The sequence below is a fragment of the Cetorhinus maximus genome, chromosome 25 (assembly GCF_964194155.1).
Source record: "Cetorhinus maximus chromosome 25, sCetMax3.hap1.1, whole genome shotgun sequence".
NCBI lineage: Eukaryota > Metazoa > Chordata > Chondrichthyes > Lamniformes > Cetorhinidae > Cetorhinus > Cetorhinus maximus.
The window spans coordinates 31,078,700-31,084,740 of NC_135903.1; positions in this window are offsets into that span (position 1 = coordinate 31,078,700).

Consider the following 6,041-nt stretch of genomic DNA (forward strand, 5'->3'; position numbering starts at 1 on the left):
ATTAGTAAAGATTCCACTAACATACCCATAAGAAACAAATCAACTTCCATTAGAACAAAAGAGGAACTTCATCCAAGTATATTTGCATGTTTATTCCTACTTTTCCACATCACTGTTTCAAAACATTGTTCTTCATTTCTTCCTTTCCGTTATTGTGATGAATGCTCTTTGCCTGCTTATTATAGAATAGCTGAAATTGGGAACTTACCAGTGAGGAATTGTGCAGGCAAGTTCGTTGTGCAAAATGGTATGTGACATTAGTTGCTATTCTTTAATAATGTTGATGTTGGATGTTAGCCACTCAGTTAGGGAGATTAGCATTTATATATTAGTACCATGATGTTTACATAGCTCTCATTTAAAGAGGAGCTGTGTTGTCAGAGTAGTAAAAGCAAGATGTTGGCACTCTTATTGATGTTGTGTAGTTCTCTGTAAGTTTCCAAATTTTATGCTTTGGTCAGGGGAATCACAAATTGTGTAAAGTTGTTTTGGTGATGCAATGAAGCTCTACCCCAGCAACAGTGGGTGCATTAACTGTGTCGCCTTCCCCAGTTGGGTGTCATGAAGAGGCACGTTTTGACAGTGCTGTGTTCTGATCAAATGCGTAACACAAAAAGTGCCAGAATATGCAATTGTAACCCACATGTATTGCCATAATCATCTGAGGATATAATTAGATTTAATCATCATAACTCGAGGTGAGGGTTAAATTATTTGTGGTTCAAACAAAAAAATGTAGTTCTTATTCAACTGGGGCCCTTAGAACACATCATGCCTCTCAGCTCCTGCTAGCATCTAAGATCGCCATGTTTGAATCCCTTCAATCAGATTTCTGCCCTTCTATTGCACAAAAATGGCTCTTATTGTCACAAATAATATCCTATGTGACTAGGTCAAAGACAAACTATCTCTCCCCATCCTTCCTGACCTGCCTGCAACATTTGACACAGCTGACCATACCATCCTCCTCCAATGCCTCTCCATTGTCACCCAACTGTACGGGCTGCTTTCGCCTGGTTCCATTCTTACCTCTCAAAACAAGCCAGAGTATCATCATCAATGGTATCTTTCCTGCTCCTACACTGTTATTTCCGGTATCCCCTAAGGATTTATCCTTGGACTCCTCCTAATTCTCACCTGCATGCTGCTCCTCTGTGACATCACTTGGAAGTTTTCACATGTTTGCTGATGACACCCAGCTCTACCTCACTGCCACCTCTCACAGCTCCTTCACTGTTACTAAATTATAAGACTGCTTGTTCGATGTCCAGTACTGGATGAGCAGAAATTCCCAATTAAATATTGCAAAGATTAAATCCATTGTTTTCAGTCTCCACCACAAACTGTGTTCTCCTGCTACCAACCCCATCCTTCAACTGTCTCAGACTGAGCCAAGCTGTTCACAAATTTAGTGTCTTATATTACCCTGGGACAAGCTTCTGGCCATCTATCTGCAAAGACTACCTATTTCACTTCCATAAAATTGCTCAACTCAGCCCCTGCTTCAGTTCATCTGATCTTGAAACCCTATCATACTTTCGTTACCTCTATACTTGCCTATTCCAATGCAGCCCTGGCTGGAATCCCACGTTCTACCCTTGGTGAACTTGAGGTCATTCAAAACTCAGCATCAAGTTTTTTTTTTATATCTGTTCATGGGATGCAGGCGTCACTGACTAGGCCAACATTTATTGCCCAGCCCTAATTGCCCTTGTTCAGAGGGGAGTTAAGAGTCAACCACATTGCTGTGGGACTGGAGTCACATGTAGGCCAGACCAGGTAAGGATGACAGATTTCCTTCCCTAAAGGGCATTAGTGAACCAGATGGGTTTTTACAACAATCGACAATGGTTTTATGGTCATCATCAGACTTTTAATTCCAGATTGTTATTGAATTCAAATTTCGCCATCTGTCATGGCGGGATTTGAACCCAGAGCATTACCCTGGGTCTCTGGATTACTAGGCCAGCGACAATACCACTACGCCATCACCTCCCCCCCCGCCCCCCGCCGAGTCCTGTTCACCTCTCACTCCTGTGCTCACTGAGTGCATTGGCTCCCAGTAAAGCAACACCTTGATTTTAAAAGTCTCTTCCGCGTTTTCAAATCCCCTCAAAGCCTCGTCCCTATCTCTGTAATCTCGTCCTATCCATCAGATCTCTGCACTCCTCATGTTTGTAAGAACATCTTGAGCATCCCCGATTTTAATTGCTCCACCAGTAGTCACTATGCCTTCAGCCACCTGGGTGCTGAGCTCTGGAATTCTCTCCCTAAACTTCTCTGGCTTACTAGCTCTATTTAAGACACTCCTTAAAACCTACCTCTTCGGCTAAGCTTTTGGCCATTTGATCTAGTGTCACCTTAAGCGTTATATTATGGAATTTTCTTTTGTAAGGCCCCTGTGAAGCTCCTTGGGATGTTTTATGTTAAAGGCATTATATAAATACAGGTTGTTGTTGTAAGGAACACCAGCAGCCATGAAAGCATTCTAAGCCTGGGACCTACCATTAGAAGGTAATCTGAATTTGAAGGCGTTTTTGAATTTGATAAAAATCAAAACTAAATCCAAATGGGAATATATGAATTGATCCTTGATTGATTTGTGTGTCATATATCGAATTGGCAGGTTCTGTTACATCATTTGAGAGAATTACATCCATTTGCCACCAGGGGAAGCATGGGCAATTGGAATTGATGATACATGCAAACCCCTATTTATCCAAGGTGATAATATTTAATTTTTCTCTTTCCCTTTAATCCTCCTAACCCACTTCAAAATCAGTAATTTGTAAGTGAAATGTTGAGTATTAATATCTGAGTCACCACAGTCCTGTCTGAGTTACCATGCAACTGATTTCCATTAATTACAAATTACTATGCATTTATATTAATTCAACCTCACAAAGAAACTTCAGTTAACCTTTAATTAGCAACAAAGCCATAATTACAAGACAATCCATTTGAAAACTTAGGGCAATACCAATCTAAAATAATGCTCAAGTGTGATACACCACGTTCCACAGAACTCATTACATTTAAAATAACATTTTATCATTAGGCACAGTTAATTTGTACATCAAAAAAATCAATAAGCAGTAATCTGTTTGGTATGCACATTGGCTGGTGGCAAAGAATGAATACAAAGCACGTTTCCCATACTTACAAACAGGTGGCACCATTAACACCAGCACTGTTCATTTTTCTAGTTTCCTTGGACTTCAGGAGCATGGTTAACATGTTAAAATATCATTGGGTTTACACATGAATAGAGGCTCAATGACATGACTGGTGATGCATTGATGACATGACTGGTGATGCAATGATGTCATGCCGTCAGCTATTAGCAGTGGAAGTTACTTTATAATCTGAACAAAAATTAAATGACAAGAGTACAAACCCTGCACTTAAAAGTTTTCACGCTAGGTGATGTACAGTGCCCAATTCAGGGCTAGCTTTTGCTAGGCAGCAGTTAAAGAGTTTTCAGGGCAAGACGTACTACACCAAAATGTGGAGTACCTCTCCCAATGCACTGACAAGTCAAACTGGGAAATTCCATGAATCAGTTATCTAGTTGACACTGATAAACTAACTGCCTTAGTCCTCATCACTTATTACTTAGTTAACCATCAAAATCTCAAGTCCACTGTTTGCCTCGATTACTAACTAGAGCTTTAAACTTGCCTCCCGTTGAATTGAAGAATTAATTCAGAATAGCTAATTAAACCTTTTCTCACTGCAGGAGAAGTGGTTTACCAACTGTAAATTAGTAACAGTTTGTGTTTATCCCGTGATTTACCAGTAATACAGACTGAAGACACTAATTGCAATGAGGCAACATATTTCACAGGCTTAATTAATTATCATGGGCTGACTTGAAAGGTGTCTTTAGAATGCTTAATGATGTGGAATAATGATACCTATGAAGGAAGTACAAAATTGAAACTTAATCCAGTTCAGATCACATTGTAAAGCAGCAGAACAAAGCTAATATTCACCTGAAGCTCAGGATTACATTTAGGTTTTAATCCACTGCTTAATTTCTGGTATTGTACATTTAAAAATGTGAATACAGATATGTAAATAAAATTAAGTTAACTGCATTTCATTTTTATTACAGTTGCTTTATTTATATTAGGTGCCATTTTGGGGAGCAGTGCAAGCTCAAATGATATGCAGTAAGGTCTTGTGATGAGGAGTAAGGTCTTGTGCCTATTATCTCACTGCCACCGGTTTATCCATAAATAATGAGTGAAACACAATGCACAGTAAATCTCTAAAATAACATGCTAATTACAAAACATTTTTCATTAGTCAGTTCTCTCAAATCTAAAACATACTGTGGATAATGGAGGTGTCAACTAAATTAATTGAAGTACATAGTTTAACATATTTCAGTCACTAATGTTAGCATGCGTATCCAAGCAAGTTCTCAAATGCTTCCCTCTCTCTCCTTCAATTTGCTGAAGATTCTGACTAGGGAAAGTTCCCTAAGTACCTTCTCCAAGACAGTGAATAGTGGAGGATTATTCAAATATGGAGGCCAGTCTCTCCAAGCCTGATCTAAACCCATCATTTGCAGTTACTAGCAGGAGTTGGTAGATTGTAATCAGGAACTCAGATAAAATTCATTTACCTAGCACAGGGGCATTAAGGCTACCTGTAACATGTCAAATGCTGCCAATGCTCAGACGGACACAGACCAGAAACTGAATTTGACACTTTCCTGGTCTGCATAGCTAAATACCATTTTAAGTCATGAATTTACTAACAGAGGCATGTCTGTGAATAATTTACTCCCATTTCTTCTATCACAGACATTGGTTCTCAAGGGCTGAAGTCGTGTGTCTAGAGCCTTTCAGATTTGCACACCACTTCTCAATTTGTTAGTTATAATTGTGTAGAATCAAGCATAAAAGTTAATTATGAGCAGGACCTTCTGGTCGGTGAGCCGGGGCGGGGCCCGCTCGCCAACGCGTAAAATGATGCGGGATGAAGTCGGGTGGAACTCCCGACATCACCCCGCGTCATTTCCATTTTCAGGTTGGCGGGGGCGCAGCCAAGTCAGCTGCGCGCCTGTCGACCTGTCAACGGCCTATTGAGGCCATTGAGAAACTAAAGTCATTAATGGACCTGCCTGTCCAGCCTTAAGGTTGGCGGGCGGGCAGGCCGGGAGCCCTGGCAGGCTTCAGAAAAAGCATCCACGGGCAGAATGAGGTTTCATGAGGGTATTTATATTTTTAATAAAGGTTTCAATAAAAGTTATGGACATCTCCCAACTCATGTGACAGTGTCACATGAGGGGACATGTCAGGGAAATTTTTTTTTATCATTTGTACTGCAAATTTTAATTCGGAGCCGATCTCCCTGAGGCAGCACTTAGCCTCAGGGAGATCAGTGTGCTCTTTCGCGCACATGCACTCCTAGCAGAGGGAATCCCCCCCCCACCTGCACAGGGAGCGTATAACGCTTCTTGGTAGACGTCACCCTGGGCGGGCCTTAATTGGCTCGCCCACATAAAATGGCAGTGCACCCCCAATTGGGGGCGCCGATCGGAGATGCACCCGCTCCTGTACTCCCCCCACTCCCAACAGGGGGGTTAATTTTTTCCCTATATACACTTATACAGGAAGAGTCACAGCACAATTAATTACAGCACATTGTCATGTCAATGTGTGCTAACATTTTCCGCGCACAAGCTATTCTTCTCATTTCACTGTCGCTGGGTCAAGATCCTGGAACTCCCTCCCTAACAGGACTATGGCTGTACCTACACCACATGAGCTACAGTGGTTCAAGAAGGCAATTCACCACCACCTTCTCAAGGGCAACTGGGATGGGCAATAAATGCTGGCCTTGCCAGTAATGCTCACGTCCCATGAATAATAATAAAAAAAATGAAAGATGAGGAGACAAGTATTCCACAGTAATACAAAGAAAAAATGTTATGGCAGAAGTTCAAAATACATTTAACATTTTATGTTTGTGGTTGTAGATGATGTATCATTGTGGATAATGTCAGTTATATTAAAGGCGATTGCTAA